At 41.4% G+C, this 20555-nt stretch overlaps 1 protein-coding gene across 1 annotated transcript in view; it reads left to right on the forward strand.

Moving 5' to 3' along the window:
• The first annotated feature begins 7201 nt into the window (after positions 1-7201).
• The window catches only part of APBB1IP (amyloid beta precursor protein binding family B member 1 interacting protein), a 74763-nt gene continuing 61409 nt past the window's right edge, over positions 7202-20555 (forward strand). Inside the window, exon 1 of the mRNA XM_050891924.1 lies at positions 7202-7246. The gene's annotated coding sequence lies outside the window, so the exon portion shown is untranslated. The remainder of the gene's footprint in view (positions 7247-20555) is intronic.

Here is a 20555-nt window from a genome sequence, read left to right on the forward strand (position 1 = left end):
CATAGAAAGCTCTGCTGTGGTCAGCAGATGGTTGTGTCACTAGGCAAGAATACAAATGTTTGACAACTGGACACTCAAACTACCATATGAGGAAAATGTGACGGTATTTAAAATATTATTCATAACCATAGCTAAAAATAATACAAACTGTACATTGCAACTGTGCAGTGTAGAAACTTGAGTTATTAAATGGAAGAGGAAGTGAGAATTCACTTCCTCCTCCTAAAATAAAAAAAAAAAGGTACCAAAGGAAGCACAATGCTATTGTCAAGTTCCTCTTTTACATATTATTGATTCTATTAAATTCAAATAGAGCTCATATTCGACTTGTATTTTATGGAAAAATATATTGTCAACATCATCTGGAAAACACTGTTAGCTTACTACATCCGTCTCAGTAAATCAGTCATTGTCTTATGCTCTTGTGAATCATGTGAGATGCTAGTCTTGAGTAAAAGTGATGCAACTGGCCACAGGGGGAGTGATGTCATTTCTTTGCATAGTGGAAGGAGAGTCTCACGTTGACTCTTGCTTGGCTCACAGCACCAACTATAGGCCATGGAGAGCTGTAGAAGAAGAGAGGATAGAAAGGTCAAGGTCTCCAAATTCTTAACAGTAATATTCAGAGCTCATTACCTGAGCAGGGTATGTACTACCCTTCAGATAATCTACAATTTTATGGAGGCAAATTTTTATGGACTCAAGTGAAATAAAAAAGTTCCCTGGCAATCTTATACTTATTGAGCAGCAGCAGTGTAAACCATCAAGCATGAGCTGAGACCACCGCTGCAGTGTGTTAAGCTCTAGCAAGTAGCTTTTCTTTTAGCATTCACCATACCAGGCTGTGGTAGGGTGGAAACTGATGAATATTTATTTGCTTAACAATTGTCCTGTATCTTACACAAATCTAACATAATGTTCTGAGGCGGCCAAGACAGGACAAAGCTGTCATGGTAAAACAAAGCTCTTAGCCTCAAATTTCTATATTACATGTACCTTTTCTGTAGACTTAACTTGCACTGCTATGACATCACTCGGTCTGGCTCACTGGGACCTACCAGAAAGGATTGTCTGTGTACCCAAATTCCATCCGTTAATTTCATATGCATGAGCTAATTTCATACGCACCTCCCTTCGAGGTGCGGCAAGAAGATGAAACTCTATCAGTTTTTCCCATCTCCTTCCATATTTAGTTCAAGGACTTGAGGCAAGTTCTGCTTCCTACTTTGGCCCCTTATGAGCAGCAAGGGCCACACACCTAAAACGTATTCTGCAGGAACTATCAGGATCTTCTGCTGTAGAAAAATATAGGTCTGACGACTATTTCTGAAGGTTTCCATCAGTTCCTTGCAGACAGTGCTTACACTGATGGGAAACAAGTAATTGTGCAAAACCTCCACTTCTCACTTCTTCACATTAGAAAAGAAAATACAGCTAGTTTATAGTGCTACTTTCCTCATACTATCCCTCACCCTATATGCACATTATGACTGGCCAGATGCTATCCACTATACATGTGCTCTAAGTGACAGACATATTTACTATAAACAGCAGAGAACTTCGTAGCCTAATATTGACATGCAGCTACAGAAAATCAAATGCGTGTGCAAAAAGATGTAACCTAGCATTTGGACTTGAAAACTACCCACTGAGATAGAAAGAAGAGTAAATACATACTCAGATTTTGGGGATACTTTCTGACAAGCAAAAAATACTGACAATTATTTCCATAAAGCTTTCTGTAAAACACTGTGAAAATTATGGGGGAGTGGAAAGTGGGGGGGTGGTACAGGTTTATTTTGAACCTGAATAACAGAAAAAAATCTCAAAATAAAATGATGACGTTGTTTTCAACTACTATTGTGTAGCCAAAATAAGATCGTTAAGTGTTTCAAAGGCTTTCCATGGGCCTCCAGGCAATGGGGTAAATTTTAATATTCATGTGAATGTAACAGTGAACATGTAGCAAGTAAAGGGGAAAGTTTAACACTGGTCTGACTGGAGGACCAACTTCAGAGCTGGCTCTCACACGAGTTAACACAGGTTGACCTTCGGATGGAAGAAATTTCAAATGAACATTCTACCTGCGTAAATCATGCTTACAACATTTTAACAATCAGGAAAAAAGTGCATAGGGAAATAAATCACAGAGGAAAGAAGTGAGTAAGGAAAGGGTTGAACAGCTTGAAACAAGTAAAATACATCATTAATTTATTTCTATTAATGGAGCCAGGTAATTCCATCTTCTTTTGTCTTCAAATGCCTTTTATATTCACTTCAGTAAGAAGCTTCAAAACCTTACTCATATCATGCTTAGTTTGTCATACATGTGAAATCTAACACATGGCATTAATAAAATCAAATGTCCAGTTTAAAATAATGCTTCTCATTAAGCTAGCTTTTGTACACATTGCTCTGAGCAATAGCTAAAAGCCTATCTTGTAAAGCTAAAGAAATAATGTTAATAATAAATGCTGACATTTTCAAATTAAGACCTTCAGGTTACAATTTTCTAGTTAATAACAAGTAGCATTCTGAATAAGTTAGATGAGATTTCAATATTCCATTTCACAACATGTACATGTTTCCCTTTAAGGGTGCAGACCATTTTATCGTAAGATTGATAAAGCTAATAAACAAGATATGGTAGTCAGGCTTTTCCTACCTCAGCTGCAATTTGTGTTAGATGCTCAGCTCTCACAGTGAAGAAGTGGGCTGACTTGAACAGATGTTTTCGAAGAACAGAAAGGGATACATATCCGCTATGTGTAAACAGTCACAAGAAATATGGATGTACACAGAATGATATTTATATGTGAGACCTGGAAAACTTAGGCTCTGATCATTGAACCCAGGGAGAAAGGCTCCCTCAGGCATCTCCGGCTTTTCAATCAAGGCCTTTGAAATTTTAAGTCTAAAGCCTGGACGTGTAAATTGTTGCCTGGACATATTCTACATGTAGAAATGGAAGCCATTGACTAACCTGAGACCCTACCGTATACAGAGAAAAAAAAACCAGTGGAAATCCATCTTAAAATCATCATGGTGGGCAGAACTCTAATAACTAAGCTTTGATCATAAACTTTTCAGAAGTACTTCCGTCCTAATTTCCTGCAGTCGAAAGTGTGAATTTGCTAGTTTCACTGCTGACATTTTCAGATGGACTTAGAACCTCTTCTTCAGCTTTTCATCCAGGTTGGGGTTTTGTTTTGCTTTTGGTTTTCCACTGTAAGAACCAATGTGTATAAGCTTTCCTATGAATAGTTATGGAGAAAGAATTCTCTTCTCAGTTCTGAGTCACTGAAAGATGCCATCAAAAGGATGGAAGGACAGATGGGCAGAAGGAAATTGATCTGGCCATATACCTGCTCTTCAGCATGTTGAGTTTTAGCTTCTTCATTTGTTCTAATTTTAAAGAATAATATGTGATGTGCTTGTTAACTAGCTTCTGTATTCAATGCAGTTGTACTTAAATTTGGTTTACTGTGATTTTTCAAAAGCTATTTTTGGTAATTTCTTCCATATAAACTCTCAAATGAGAGCTTTTCATCTTTTTCATAGGAAGTTTTATAGTTTACAGGTCTTCCACAGTATCACACAATCACAAAGGAATACAAAAAAACCCCAACCTTAAATAGAATTAAGTCTTATTGGAAGAACAAAAAACCTATAGTTGCTACTTGCTTATCCCTATACTTTCTGCTTTTGGCCTTATCATCTAGGAAGATGCCAAACAGAGATACAAATTCTTCCAGAATGCCCTGACATCGCAGTCTGATGTGGTGCTGTGATTCACTTCACACTAATTGCAACCTCTTTAAGGTTTCTGGAAAAAACAGTGTCTTGGTGAAAGAAATTATCTGGTGTACCCCAGAGGATCATCCAGTCACTGTACCAAAAATTTTCACAGTGTCTGCAGAGTACTACTTGAAAAGAGGATACTCCGTCCTTTAGATATCATTTACCTTAAACTGGTACTTTTTTCCTATTTTGTAGCTTGTATCTATGCCTTTGCCCTCTATGATCAAAACCTTCATTCTTCCATCATTCTGAAAGTTGTTTTGTTTAAATAACAACAAAGCAAACAAACCTTTCAATTGTATTCTATGTGTTTTGCTATGACAAAAGATCTAATTAATACACTGATTAACATTTATTTTCCTTTTTTTTACTGTTGGCCAGCGGCACAATGGCTCGGCAATATTATACATATCTGCAGCCTTTCCATTCATAACGCTGAGGGCTCTGCGCTGATCCTGCATTACTCTGGGCAGGTAAGATCCTAGTCAGTGTACTGTCACATTTACCCTGTAGAGAAAATGGTCAGTCTCTAAAGTCATGTCATTATCAGTGTACAAAGTGATGTCAATGAAACTTAAGGGAACGCATATATGGTAAAACATTACTTTTTTGCCAATGAAGTGCTGGTTTCCTGACACTAGAAAGATATCTATTTGTTCCCTTTCAAAAACAGATGTTCTGCTTTAACTCTAAATTATCTGCTGCTTTATAGAAACTTACATTACAATGAAATGCAATCCACAAGGACTGTGGAGGTTAATAAAGCCCCCCCCCCAGCTGAGGGTTTGTAATGACACCATATCTACCCAGTGATCTGCTCTCCCATGATAAGAAAAGGAAAAGAACGGTTTGTAATTGCATGCGTTAGATCCTGAGTCATGCAACTGCTGTGAAACACACAATTGTAACATGGGTGGGGCGCATGTCTCTTCTTTCCATTAGAAAGCTTTTGGAGAAGAGCAGAATGGAGGGCTGGAATTCAGGGGAATGATTCTGCTGCACATTCCTTTTAGCTGAGAGAGGAGAAAACAAATTAGGAAGCATTACATATTTCTACCTGCTCTTGCCACAAGCTTTGCCTCTCTCTAACATTAGGACACACGCTGTTAATCAAGTCCGTATCTGCCATAGCGTTTCCCTCACATTTCTTCCTTATGACTACATGATGGCCTCCACCCATCCCACTGGAGCACAATGCTCATGCTCCTGAATGAAGCCCAAAAACTTCTCAGATAGCATTCAAGATATTCTGGGATTTCTATTATTTTCTCCTTGCTTTCTAGAGATGTGCCATTCTCATCTCCACTGTTCCTCTTCGAGAGAATGATGCCTATCTGTTACAGCCAGGTACAAGGAGAGCTGGAAAATACTGCCATGCAACTTTCTCAGCCTTATTTCAGGATACTTGGAGAAGACAGGAACAAATCTAGATACAGAGAAAACAAAGGCTCATTTGTACAAGCAGAATAGATGTTTTCTACATTATCATAGCAAATATCTTGGTCATGTATTTCAACAACAGCAAAGTAAGCGTGAAACCCCTAGTGTAATCAGGGTGTGGCCATGTTACTGGTAGGTCACATATAGAAGCGAAAAAACACTTTTGGGCAACAAAATGCACCATCAAATATTATTCTTTTAATACATGCAGAGTGTTCACTACAAAGTGCTGACTTCAAAATTGACTTTGGGATAATTAAAAAAAAAATTAATTGCCAATCGATCTTTTGAAATTACCTCTTTCCTTGGCACCAACTGCAAAGAAAGTCGGCAAAGAGAATATGCAGTATTCATGGAATCTCAGACTCCCAAGCTGCTGAACTAATAACTGTTTATTAACTATGTGCATGATTTTTCAAATGCTAAGAAGATTGCCAAATTTAGATGTATTTTGACGTGCCTGGCCAAAGACGCAGTTCTGACCTCAGCAAAGTCTCTGGTAAATTTTAGCCAGCTTCTCAGTGAAATAATTTGGGGTTTTTAAATAACATGAGCAGAACAATGTACTATTTCCTAAATGCATTCTTAAATATGGCTGAGCTGTCTCAGCTGGAATTTTTCAAAGCAATTACCCCGTAAAGCATTGAAACGTATTCGCTGAGCAAAACATGGTGGCAATTTAAAATGCTACCGTCCTTCTGCTATAATTATTTTATCTCCAGCAGTGTTGGAGGAATGGAACACAGGATTTCTTGGCAGCTTTGGAGCAAAACCTGGGAGTTTTAACATAAACTGCCTGTAAACACAAGACTAAGCTAAACTACCTGATGACTCTTCTAAACTGAGGTAACAGAAGGAGATGGCGACATCTTCACCTTTGTTCACTGCACTTCACTGTCTGTCAGTGCCTTAGATACGTAAGAAAAAAATCAGCTAAAAGCATTGGTTTGGCAAAGTTATGGACAATGAAAGTAGGATTTTAACTCAAGAGAGGGGTCTATTTGCATGCTGCCTGCAGCACTTAGAATCTCATCTTTTTAACTTGACATTAACCCTGCCAAGGCCTCACCGAATTTTCTAACTGACGTTTGCTTTTTCAACTTCAGACAGAAACCTCTGAAATTTTGGGTTTTTTTTCTCCCCATCTTTTTATGGAATTTAACGTGTTATAAAATTATTTCTACTCAGTGAATAAATTCCAAGTACATTTCAAAGGAACACTTTGCAATACTACGAAATTATGTAACAATGCCATAAAAACAATTTGCTGCCCTGCGGCAACATTATTTAAAAGAGATGTAGAGTCACTACGTGGAGCGGGGAAAGAAACACCTTTCTGTCTGAAAACCAGAGAGCATCTGACAGCACTGCCCACCAGAAAGTCACCCGGCCCGGCTGAGGTGACCCAGGAGAGGCTGCAGGAGAGGAGCAAAGGAGGCAGGGCTGGGCTGCCCAGGCCTGCCGGGGCTCCCCCCGTGGGACTACTGCCCCCACAGCGGCCACAGCCTCTCCGACTGGGCCTCCAGCCTCGCAAGCCTTCGCAGGGTGAGCCTCAGCCTCCATTTTGTGGGCAGCCGGCGTCTCCCTAAGGCGCTGGGGACGAGGGGGCCTCTCCACAGCGCGGAAGGGACGCGTCTGCTCCGGCTCTCCGCAGCCCTCGGGTCGGCCTCCAGCGGCGAGTCCCAGCGAGGGGAAGCCGTCGCAGGGAGCGGGCCCGGCTCCTCCTGCTCCCGCAGAAGGGCTCTCAAGGCCCGGGGAGCGCGTCGACCGCCCAGGTTCTGCGAGGCGCCTGTCCTCGGGCCGAAGGCGGAGCGCGGCGCTGCGTGCACCGGGGCGGCTCCCGCGGAGGTAGCCGCCCCGGGGCGGCTGGCGGCCCCACTTCCCCACAAGCGAAGGGCGGGCGAGGTCCCGCCGTGCAGGGGTGCAGCAGAGCAGCCCCGCCGCCCCGCGCCTCCTGCTCGCAGGGCTTTCGGGAGCCGGCGGCCCCCGCCGCCCGCCCGCCAAGGTAAGCCGGGGCGGGAGGGATTAGCCGGACCCCCAAGGGCTCCTGCGCCAGCCCGGGACCCTGACGGGGCGGGAGGGCGGAGGTGCGGCCGCCGCGGGAAGCGTGAGGCGCCCTGCTGTGGCATGGTGGGGGGCGTGGGGTGTCTTGCTCGCTGTGGTGAGAAATCATGCCGGCAAATACCGGTGCTCGGGGTGGGGAGTTGCGGCAAACACCTCTCTGGGCACGGCTTGTGATGCCCTTGGAGGGCGGCAGCCCTGCGTGGGCAGCGGGGGTGCCCGCAGAGGGGAGCCCGCCAGTCCCCGCCGTGCCGCCTCGCCGCCCGGGAAGCCTGTGGCGAGAGCCACCTCTCACACACAGGCCTCCCCCCTTGGGGCGGGGAGCCTTCCGACGGCAAGAGTGGCCTCAGTGGGCTGAAATGGGATAATGGGATTTAGTGCTGCGGTGCTGGGTCCCGGTGTTGGTTGTACTTTTCGGTAGGGTTAACCTGAGCCAGACCTTGACTGTGCCCAGACCCTGAGGGGGCGAGTAGGAGATTGATCATTTGCAAGGCAGGATTGCAAAAGCTTCCCTGCAGCCTCGTGAGGCAGGTGGGATCCCGGGGGACGCACAGTGCCGTGTAATAGGTGGCTGTATCGGGAAAGTGAAGGCAAACGGGAGAAACTGCAGACCAAGCGGCCTGGCACAAGCGGCCAAAAAATACATCATGTGAATCTATCAGTCTTAAACTAAGCATGTAAGAAGGTGGTGTGGTTATGGCAGAACAGCCAATACAGACTTCCAAGGAACGCAGTTCATATCTCTGCTGGTGGTGTATTTGGCCTCATGGTTTAGGGAAGAAATAGATGTGTCTCCTGACTTTGAGAAGGCCCATCCTGCATGATACCCTCATCTGAATACCATGGAGAAGTAACATAAATACAGTCTCCACAAGCTTGGGGTAGTTTTTTAATCCCTTGTGCACCAAAAGAGAAGTTATTAAATCCATTCATTGTCACACTGGGAAGACGTATCCGGTAGGGTCTTTTAGGCAGCATATCATCCAGACTGTCTTAACTGTCATTAAAAATTTGGATGTAGGAATACAGCCTACAAACAAAATACGCAGGGTGCTACCAAACTGGGACAGACAGATTAACTTTTTGAGGTCCCTTCCTGCCCCAGATTACTCTGACTCTATGATTAGCGTGGCTCCAGCTTGACTCTACCCCTCAAAACTACTGTTTGCAGGATTTTGGCAGTCATTTGTCCTCTTTGGTTCTAGTTCGCCTTTGTGAACTACATGACATGCATATTTTGTCATCTGTTCCTGACTTGCTTCTAAAACATACTCATTTCACATATGACTCTATTGATGTCACTGTTAATTAATTACACTGCTGCTGCACAACAGTGGTGTAAATGTAGTGTTTCTAGGACTCAATGTAGTACATCTGTTTCATTAGAGACAAATAGCTAAGCCCCAGTGCTTCAGAGGGCTATACTAGATGACCTGCTCCACCTGTGTAGGTTCCTAATAATTCATGTTCACTAACTTTACAAAGTTTTTTTTCTAGAAACTTTGTAAAGAATGTGAATTTAGGTTAAAACTTTATGTTTAAAACAGAATGTTCAACTTTTTGCTGAACCTGTTCAGTTCTGTTTTCCCCTGTGGGCTTTCTAAGGAGACTATTACATCTAATTGTACTTCATGCTTTGTGCAAGCATTGCTTAAAAATGGAGATAATTTGGTTTAAAATATGGATTACAAGTGTCTTTGGAAGGTTTAATCAATGGAGCATTACAGATAGCTGAGTGATCCTTGTTTTATATTGTCAGAGAATTCTGATCCATCTGGGAGCACACATAACTGGAAAAATGTATTGCCTCTGAAAGGGTACTTTTAATCATTGCCTGTGTTCTCTTTCTTCTTTAAATACCTCCTGTGGGTACTACAGACTCTTCTGGTGTTTGGAGGCAAATATGACTGAAGGCTCAAAGTAATTATTGAGTAAATTGTGTTTTAATTGTTCATGCTGGAATTTGTGATTATTTGATGTGCAGTATCTTCAAGCAGGGTGTGATGCCTTTGAAGTGCTGGTTTATTTTGTTATCAAATGTATTTATTCCAGCTAAGTTTGATTTTTATAGATCAAAAGTCTGATTCGCACTATACTTGAGCAGTGTCTACTGGATCACACACTATAACTCATGCACCTGTGAATCAGGCTGGAAACTTGATCTTTTTTTAATTTATAAAGCTTTAGAGACTAACACATTTGGGAGGGTAACAATTTGCACAAAGAGGGCAACAGTATGAACAGAAGGGCCTGCTGGATGTTGTAACAGCTTAACTCAGTACTGTGGCCCGAGATTTCTTAGGTAGTAAAGAATTTACCTAACCCATTAAGATTTTGCTTTTGCTGTGTTTCACCTTTCCTGTCAGAAGAAATGTCTTACAGCAATGAGAGGAACAAGAGGCAGAAAGCTTTCCTTCTCTTGCTCTGCAGTATGTGGTGAAGGGAGAGGTAGGACTTGGGCAACCTGTGAATGGAGGGATCAGCTATTGCATCTCTTTGGCCCTACAAAATGTTTGAGAAAACTACCAGTCTGGAGTACTGCTCGAGCTGAGAGGAGGGGTTGCCTTGTTCAAGAGAGGACCTGTCTTGTTTGCAGATTCATGAACATCTGTCCTTTGAGAAGATCTGGGAATGTAGATTTTCTTGAAAGAGTGTTTATGTTTCAGAGGTGGCTTTACAGGAATGTAGCTGAGTTTGGTTTTCCTGCATATCATTCAGATATCAAGGCCCCTATCTTTTCCTGCTCTCTTTGCAAACTACATGTGTTTTTCCTTCCCACAGACCTTTTTTTCATCTTTCATTTCAGTATGTTTTGACTTGTTTTGTTGTAGGCCCATCTGACCTGTTGTGATGATGACTTCACATGGTCAGGTGCTGATCTGGGGTGAAAGTGAAAATAAGACCTCTTATTTGCCTGCAGCAATATAGAAGCTTTAGCTTGTTTCTTTTGGAAGGTCTCTAGTAACAATGGTAAATTGCATCCATGTAGACCTTCCAAAGCACTTCTTGGACTTTATAGGCAGGATCCTCCTCACCTAACTTTAGGCATTAGCATTTTAGTTAGTCACCTGAGGTTCTGAGTCACCTTTACAGTCAATGGAGAGAGAGAGATACTGCTAAAACTTGGTTCAGCTGCCCAGTTTTAGACAGCTACCATGAATCATGCTCTATAAAATTGCCTTTCTTTCCCTTCATTGACTAAAAAGAGCCTGGGATGACCAGGTCAGATGCAAATGTCATAGAAACTCCACCATATGTCTTTTCTTGATTAGGAGTAATCCGTGATACAGTAAAATTGCTCTTAGAAAAGCAGGCATTTTAGGCAGCTTTCCTTATCATCTAGCCTATTGATTCATGGCTACCCTAGATATTAACAGTATAGCTGCCAGTGTAGAAGATAGTATGTTGCACTGTGAAAGAAAGAAGCTAGGGTGCCATGTTCTTCTTAAGTTTCTGTAGGAGACTTTTGAGCATCTCCGTGAGCATACATGAACATGTGTTCCTCACCACCCCTCAATATTGATTTACAGTATTGCTTCTGGGCTGTGAATGAAAAGGAAACACAAATGACTTTGAGCTGACTTAATACTTCAATGTGGGAATTCACAAACTAGTTTGATAATGACTGTTTAAAAAGTTTAAGCCTGTCATTAGTTTCACAGCCTTTCTTCCAATAAAGTGACCTTTTAGATCTGCTCTCATAATTGTTGCTACCAGAAGCTACATCAGCCTGCACACAGCACTGTTTCTTCTTGTTGAGCGTTAATCCAGCATGCCATGAGTTTAGGCTCAAATAAATTAGGGCTACAGTTATTAGGAGTATTTTGGGGAGTAGGTGCATTATGAATCCTAGAAAAAAAAGAAGGTTCGGTGTATATGAACCAAATTTTTCTATGATACTCTGTGTAGAAATGCATACAGAGACATTTCTGATAGAAGTTTTGCACTGGATGCATCTCCTCAGTCCATTTCCATTTTTACTTTCACTCTGTATTTGCTTGTAATCTAAAGCAGTGGATGTAGAAGTGCGACATGTAACGCTAATATTAAAGGATGAAACTCCCTCTGTATCTGCTATCAGTGATGAGCAGACCCTGCATGGCTGATATCACTAACAGTGGAAAGTTCTCAGTTGTCCTCAGGCAATCCAACTGATATAATGAAAATTTTGGTGAAAATCTTGTCACTGTACCTATACCTATCAGGGAGAGTGGGGATGTATGGGGAACAAATCTGCTTCTAGCAGCATTGCTAGTCCATCAAGCATAGAGAGAACAGCTAGGAGCCAAAATCAGAGGCACTCACCAGATGCTTTTCCTGATAAAAATTGCAAATGACCTTCTGAGCCCCCAGTTTTAGGCAAAATAATGTGTCTGCCTAGAAGGCAGCTCACCAAGAGAGTGGGCAAGCTCTACAGAATTGTCACTTAACCTGCTGACATCAAGTCCATGTAGGCAGCAAATGAAAACTTGCCTCTGAATGGCCTTAGTTGATCTGTTTTGGTACTCTCACTGCATCTTCAGGTAGCCCAGACTGCAGACACATGATTACTTTTCTTCTGCTTCAGAGCAAGATTTTGATGTACTTTTGAAGATTTTCTAGTACTTTCTAACAGTACTAGAAGCCCCCATTCTCTCACTAGCTATGGGAATTTCATTGAAGCACAGAAATAAGAAGGATGTATCAGCCCAAAAAGTATTTTTGAAAATTGATGTGTTTTTTGTCTCTGATTGCAAATTTTAAAAAATAATCATTTAAATAAGTCAAGTCTACATTACTGTTCTCTGTACTTTTTGATGAAATATTGTGTTTGGAAGATCTGCTGTACGTGTGGCTTGGGGGGCCTAAGTTGCTGAGATAACCCTGAGCAAGTGAGAATACATGCTAAAAACATGAACACAGATAACATTCCCAAATACTTGTTGTGGTTGCAGCTTAGTTTTGTACTTTGGTGACCACATGTTCATGACTGAGGGGAGGCTGGCAGACCTAATGTTTGAGAGAGCAAATACAAATGAGCCAGTGGTTTTGCGTGCCAGTCCTAGGAAGGGATTCAGCATAAACTTAGCTGCAGTTTTGTCCCATGGGGGCCATGTTCTTCCATGGAATTCAGCAAAGCCTTTCATATCTGTCACTAGATTGACCTCCTTTGTCTCCCCTGTGTCATGATGGAGTTGCTATCTCTGACCAGATCAGTTGTTCCATCCCTCCTCCACTTGGTAAGGAAAAAAGAGGGAGGCAGTGGCATTTCCTTCTCATGGAAAAACTTACAGAAATGGAAGAATTACACTGGAAATGTCACAAGGTTGTTCTCCTCTTGCTGCGTTTTCTTCCTGTAACTGTTTCCTTTGTGTGGTTCAGGGCTTGCTGGGCTGTGGCAAAGCAGCCACAGCCATACCAATATAACATCCCATCTGTGGTGACTCCAGGCTTCCACTTTCCTTACAGATCTTTGTCTGAAACCCATTGCTTATAGCTGTTTGTGGTCACTGTGTGTTATCTAGACTGAAAGAAACAGCTTTTCTAGGTGGAAAGTTAATAATGGGCCTTGAAATTGTACCTGACTGTTCAGTCAGTAGTAAAGCTGAGAAAAAGATTTAGAAAAAAAATCTTCATTTAATTTTTTTACCACTCACTATGGTACTGAGCACTGTACTTCGGTGAAATACCTGTAATTTAATATTAAAGCATTGCTTGCCTCATTTGATTTTAATATACGAACTGTGTATGAAACAAACAGATGGGTTCAATAAAATTTTTACAGATTTGTTTTCACCCTTTTGCTTCACTCTTATCTGGCAGAGCATTTTATGCTGGTGTCTTTTCCTCTTTCAGTCTTCCTTTCCCATACCATGTGTGCCCTCCCTTAAGCATTTCTGGCAGTAATAAGAACATGTGATTATAAGAGATAAGATGGTGACTTAGAGCTTTTGCCAATGACTAGGGCCTAGGAATAAGTTATTTGTACGGGTAGACAGTTCTCTCAGAGACCCTTATAGCATATCTTGCACTTACCTCTAATGGCTCATTGTGGGAGGGAGTGAATGTTGGAAAAGATGAACCATGGATTATTCAACGTAGCAGCTCCTGCACTTAAATTTTGTACTGTAACTTTTCATTCCTTTTTTCCTCTTCCTAAGTTTGTGCTATTGTTTTCATTATTCCACACTTAACATCTCTTGATTCTATAGGGAACTGGAGAGGGGAAGGATTTTCCCCCATTGTGGATCCCTGTATGCTGCCTTCTCTCATCTGTGGGCTTCCTTGTCTACCATTTTCTGCTCATTAGACAATCTATTCATGTGGGATCAGCCTACCTTATGGATTGTGAAGCTAAATATCAAACTCTTCATTTAGTAGAGAGCCACAAGACGCACTTCCCATAGCTCAGTGACCTGAGGATAAGGGAATTCTGGGAATAGTTCAAAAGTAGCAAATGGGAATGAAATGCTTATAGCCCATCTGCTCCATTGCAGGGTGGAGTTAGGCTGAGCATTCTGCTGGATCCAAAAATTATTAATAATTGCACTATTCTCATTTGCTGGTGATTTTTTTGAGTACAAGACAGTCTCTTGTTGTCATGTAAGTTCCGTACAGCAATGTTGGGTAACTGGAAAAAACAGGAAGGAAAACATTACGCCAACATCAGCAAACTACAGATTATGGGAAGAAATGTGGAAACAGAACAAATTTGTGCTACTCAGACTTACATTACTCTTTCACTATTCTGCTTTCCCATCAAGGCAGGGAATGGGAGGAACCTAGAACTGAGATTCATATTTTTTGGTAACTTGTATGTCTGCAGTTGTTTATACCTGAGTAGAGCTGAAGTAGACATGTTGTCAACACAAGATAGAGGAGCCTAGGTCAGCTGGTGGTTCATGAGCTGAATCCAGCTCAGGGGACACACTTCCATCCAGCTTTCTGCCTTTCCCAGGACAAGATAAGTTGGGGGAGTGGAGATCTTGTTCCTATGTGCCAGTATTCTGGCACAGAGTAGGGAATTGTTTCTTCTACCAATCTGTGTGAAGGCGTAGGACTGGAAATACGTGTCCTCGTACCATTTCATTCTACACAGAGAGTTTGTGCTGCCTGTATGGCTCATGGTGAGAAAGTCCCCAAACTGGACCATTCTACAGTAAATAATTCTGTGACAAAGGAAAAAGAAAATGACCGAGTCTGTAGCTGTACAGCATTTCTGTAGTGTTCTTAGACCCACAGGCCAGACTGAAGCACATTGTCTGCTGGGAGGATACTATATAAAAATGAACAGAAGTGGCACTGCTTTTGAGCTCCATAAAAGCAGTCTCCTTTGGGAGCTGACAGGAGGCTACAAAGTGAAGTTCTGGTACATAGAAATTGCTCCCCAGCTTTCTCCTCCCTGAGTTTGTGCTTTACACTGGAGTTTCTTTTTCCCCTTGCATAAGGCGGTTTTAACTCACAGTCGCCAGCTGCTCGAGTACATCTGGGATACATTTTCTGGAGCCCAGGATCCAGACTCTGTGTCTGTGCCTGAGAGTGATTTGGGAGAGGAGCTTGGTGAATGAGCTGTCTTGCACCCAGCCTGCATGCCATATCCCTCTACACTCCTTTTCCATAGCCATAGCATATGCTGCCTGTCACTGGTTAAATGTTCTTCCTGTCCTCTCTCGTCTTAGCAGGAGAGTCCTTTGCTAACCCCCTCCTCTGGCCTTGAGTAACTTCCTCCTGACATACTGTGGACAAGCTTTTAGGTAGTCACTTGTTCCTCTCAGCCTCTCTTAACCGAGCTTCTGGGACCATTCAATAATCTTGCCATCCCGCCTCACCCTAAGAACAGGACCCACAGCTGCTTCTCTCAAACACCACTCTCAGCAAGTGGGATAAAGAAGAGAGTATGTGTTTGGGGCAGTGCATGGGTGTCGTGGTTTAACCCCAGCCAGCAACTAAGCACCACGCAGCCACTTCCCCCTCCCGCCTCCGAGTGGGGTGAGGAGGAGGAGGGAAAAAAAGTAAAACTCGTGGGTTGAGAGAACAACAGTTTAATAACTAAAGTTAAATAAAATACACTGCTAACTAAGGGTAATAATATAATAATAGTAATGAAAAGGAAAATAACAAAAAAAGAACTAACACCCAAGAAAAGACAAGTGATGCACAATGCAATTGCTCACCACCCACTGACTGATGCCCGAGCTGTGATCCGCCCTGCCTGGCCAACTCCCCCCTGTTTATATACTGGGCATGACATTCTATGGTATGGAATACCCCTTTGGCTAGTTCGGGTCAGCTGCCCTGGCTCTGCTCCCTCCCAGCTTCTTGTACACCTGCTTGCTGGCAGAGCATGGGAAACTGAAAAATCCTTGGCTTAAGATAAGCGCTACTTAGCAACAACTAAAACATCAGTGTGTTATCAACATTATTCTCACACTAAATCCAATACATAGTACTATACCAGCTACTAGGAAGAAAAGTAACTCTATCCCAGCCAAAACCAGGACAGTGGGGGAGAGGGGAAGGCTGGGGAGCACAGAGGAGATGGATGCTGAGGCAGCATCATCTGAAGGACGGCCTCAGACTCAGTGTCCCATGGTGCTTTACAAACATACTAAAACTCTTTCTCTCTCTCTCTCCAATGGAAAATGAAGTACTCAAATATATATCACTGTAAAAGATGGCAGTGTACTTGTGCTCACTTGGTGTACTCATGTATAGGAGTTCCTGTGGTGTTTAAATTATTGTTATCATCTTGGCAAAACAAGGGTAAAATACAACTGCTGTCATCATTAAAGTGCAGCAGTGTAGCTTTCAGGTCTATGAAATCTGAGTATTTTGGACTAATAAAGGCTTCTTCCAAATTCAGTCCTAACTGCAGGTTTGTTCCTGTAATACAAGTGAGTTAACTGTGAATTTCCAAAACAGCAAAAAAGGGAACAAGCTTTCAAGAGGTTTAATTGTATAAATGGCATAGTTACAATTTCTGTGACACAGAAGTAGGATCTGTGAGTTTGGGGTGCTCTTATCTAAAGATGTTTGTGCTTATACCTGAATGGATGATTCTGGAGTTAGTAGAGTGAGTTACAAGCTTAATTATCAGGTGTGCCTTTAGTCTTGCTGCAGTCAGTGTGAGCAATGTGATACAAGATAACAAGGCAACTGGAGTCAAAATCGGTTCCACAGTGTATGTAAAAATGTGTCTGGAGCAATCAATGGAAAATGCTAGAAGTGTTTTTTGTGGCATGGTCACCTGAAGATGCTCTAGTGCCCCAGGTTAACATTAGAAAAGGATTCTCTCACATGATTGTATTTATCTGCCATTTTTATTTTAATCCAAAGCCAAATGTGACTTACTTTTAAACTAGGAAATATACTTTTGCAGTTGTATCAGTCTTCCTGAAGTTCCTAGTGTTTTAGTGTGTCACTTTTATTCCATCATGAGCAGAGTTATGACATGTCACACCCATCCCTGAAGTAAATATGCAATGTAATTTCAGCTGCAGATAAACCTACAGTCATTGGCACACCAGATTTCCCAGAAAAATAGGTGATGTGAGTAAGAAACTGCTTTCAGAGTTATCTATATGTGCAAGCTTTTTCTTGGAAAATGTCACGCTTATCAATATTAGGTAAGTGCAGTGCTGGAAGCAGTCTAATTGCTTTTGATCCATCCTTTTCAAAATATGAGTTAGTATTAAAACAGAAGAGAGTTACAGGGTCATGTTAGGTAGGTAAGAAAGAGAAAAGTCAACATGCTAATTGCCAAATCTGGTTGTGATTTTGAAAGCTTGGGGGCAGCTGCCATTTCTACTTTATCACTCCAAAACTTCAGTTGCCTTTCTTAGTATCTACTAGAATTAGTAACTAATTGGATTATTCTTCTAGGTTGAATTCTGCAGAGACAGATGTTCTCTCTTATTCTACTTCATAAAAATTGACCTAAGTGTCTGTTAGGGACTTTTTACTAGACATGATGCAATAGCTAGTTAAGGAACTTCCATCCTGCCTCACTTAAGTATATAAGAGAAATTTGAGTATTCAGAGTTTTTCTTCACAGCTAACTGTAAAATCGTTGTAAGAAACCTGGTTAGATCTATTTCAGACCTGCAGTCAATTTGGCCAGCAAGTTGTCTGCAACAGTGGCTAGCATCACGTGCTTCAGAAGGAGGTATGAGAAATCCTGTGCTGGAAGGTATGGTGTAACCTGTCTATCGTGAAAGCTTTACTCTGGTTCCAAATTGGTGGAGCCTTTGTTTTAGGTCTTGAAACACGAGGTTCATCGTCCTTGCCTGAAACTCTCTGAAATACTAACACTTCTAGCTATAGCTGCTTGTAGAGAAAACCAACTCCTCAGCTTGCTAACTCACCAGTTTTGATGATGAGTTTCACAATTACTCTGTGCACGTTTCCCTGGAACAGTTGTGCAGACTTTCAGTTTCATTTACTATCCCATTGATTTTGTGTTATAAGCCAGGATGAAATGATGCCTCAGTAACTTTCCTCTAGGTTTTGATGCATTTTTTTTATCATACTGCTTTCACATCTGTTTCCTGTGACAATCAGTTACCCTCTTTCCAGCTTTGCTCTTTATGGTGGGGCTTCTGTCACTTTCATCTCCCTTCCCTAATTCTCTTCTTTTTTTCTGTCTTTGATATGGGTTGATCTACTTTGCATAGTCTGCTGTAGGTAAGGGTGAATCTCTGAATTGAGTGATTTAATCATTGGGCTGCTGGTGGGTCTCTCTAAAACATTATTTCTTCAAGATTCTTCTTCTTCAACAAGATTTCTTCATTCCACTCCAGAAAGCATTTAAGCATTAAGCGTTAGCAGGAAGTTACAATGCTGGTAGTGGTCATCTGGGTAGTCAAATAGCTAGTGTTCATTTTGGTGGACTTGATACTCCGACGCCTACATACTGTAGTGGAGGGACTGGGAGGTGAAGGTGTGCTTTTGATCTTTCTGTGTGACTTGTAAAAATATACTTCATGTATTTTTATCCTTGCTATTTGCATATTTAACAGTTTAAGAATAACAACAATGCTTTGAATTTAATGAATATGTCCATAACTGTTCACCAGATTACTAAGTGGACTGGTTCCTAATACTGTTTGTAGCATGAATCTGCTGTATGTCTTTGTTCTACTGATACCATGCCGTTCCTCATTCCTTTTTTGTTTGTAGCTCTTAGGTTGATTAAACTGCATCAACTCAACTGAGACTGAGTTGCAGAGATGGTAATCTCGTGTGCGATACCGTTGGTGTTTCCTGTTCGGTATTGCACAAGGGCTTTGAGCTTGTTTTCAGATTGCAAGTGCAGAAGCCTTGTTACCATGTGAGTTAGACCACTCTTCCTGTTGAAAGGGACTGGCTTTCAGTAATTCTCAGAGCTGTCAGATACTAACAGTTCAAACTCTGCTTAGTATAGTACCATGCCTGTTTATTTTGAGCTACACCGTATGATGACCCTGTCAGCTTTCATGATATTTTTTAATAGTTCCTTTTTTAAACAGGGTGAATTTTGTGCCATTGTTTTACTACTCATTCTGTTAGCTTCCTGCCAAGTGATAATGATTCTATCAAACGATTCCATTTCCTATGTATTGTTCATAGACATAGTGCTGTTGTCTTATGTAAGTGTGCAAATCACAAAACTTTCTTCATTCTTAAGAAAATAAACTTATTTTATTATTCTGTCTAGTATCTTAACAAATCAAAATGTATGCAACCATGCAGAAGTCATATCCTGATTTTAATTACAGAGTTCATATTATAGACCAGGAAAGGCAGTTCCTGCCCCACCTGTCAGTGCATGACACTAAATAACATAGGTGAGGTTCTACTTAACCCAGGTGAGGTTGTGCACCTTGAGACTGAGTGCAAGGACTGCTTCTCCGTTCTTGCATCTGAGCAAGAAATTTCTCAGTCAGTGTTTTCCTTTGGTGCCCTTGAATACTGGACCATCCCCATGGGAAAACAACGTTGTTCACTGTCAGCAAAGTACGTTGCTCATGCAAGCGCAACAAGTTGGACCAGGGAGTGTTTCCCATCCGTCTCTGTGGGCTAGCTTTCTTTCTGTGCATCTGCCAAATTTCTCTGGTGTTAGAAGTGACATAACTTAATTCCAGCTTCCTAGCCCATAGCTCAAAAAATGTAGAAATTTACATCTCAATTTCAAAATAAGGGTATATATGGAATAGATATTTAGGAGAGGGAAGAATTTTTTGTGGGTCTGTTGGCAAGTTTAGAAATATAGTGCACAGGAGTTTTGTATTGTCATCCAGGGCAGCAGGGCTGATTCTTGCGAAAAGGAAATGGTTGGAGGCCCCCTCACAGGGGTACTTGAATGGATGCAAGTAGGTCTTTGGAAATGGCAGCAAAGCATGTGATGGAGAAAAGACAGACACTACAAAAGACAGACACTAACAGGAAAGGAGAAGTAGGAACAAATAAGCAGAAACCATATTTTTTCATTGAGTGAGCTGAAATACAAAGATGCTAGAACTACAAGGAGTACAATAAAATACAAGAGTCTTGTTATTCACATCTCTTAATTTAGTTTTAAATTATTTTTATCAGCAAAGAGGCTGCTAAATCTGAAATTGGGAAGGTAAAAAAATAATAGGTCTAGCAGGTCTGGGGGACTTCTGGTAAATGGTGGGGTGAATAAATGTATTGATGAGTCAAAATACAATGAGTCGATATTTACGTATTATACAAACCTGTGAGAGTTTAATATGCATAAACTAAATAGTGAGACTTGGTGGTTAGAATAGCAAGCTGAAGAGAAAATGCCCCAAACCCTTAGATATACAGTATGAGAAATGTGGGAGTATTTAAAAAAAAAAAAAAAAAAAAAAGAGGCTTTCATGAGAGCTCAGTGAAGGTTTGAGAATGTGAAATTTGGGGGAAATAAAAGACAAGGAATACCTTTGCCTGTATGCTTGGTGTTACTTCAAAAAGTGGTCTAGAAGATGTCAATTTGAAAATCACTTTAAAAATAGGTTACGTTTCACATGTATGCCTTCCCTCAAGCCCCTCCTTAGCATGTTTGTTCTTGACAACCGCAATTTCCTCTTTTTATTTTAATTCTGGTTTTTTCTCTGCTTAAAATCTTATGCATAACATGGGAAACTTAATTAAAAGTACTGTCTTTTTTTTTTCTCTTCGGTTTATTGAAGTTGATAGTGATTTTAAGAGTTACTAGTGTTAGTACTATATACAGAAAAACATGACAGAAAAGTTACTGTTTAGTAGATAGAGAGGAGGACTGAGTATGA

The sequence above is a fragment of the Gymnogyps californianus genome, chromosome 2 (assembly GCF_018139145.2).
Source record: "Gymnogyps californianus isolate 813 chromosome 2, ASM1813914v2, whole genome shotgun sequence".
Classification (NCBI taxonomy): Eukaryota; Metazoa; Chordata; class Aves; order Accipitriformes; family Cathartidae; genus Gymnogyps; species Gymnogyps californianus.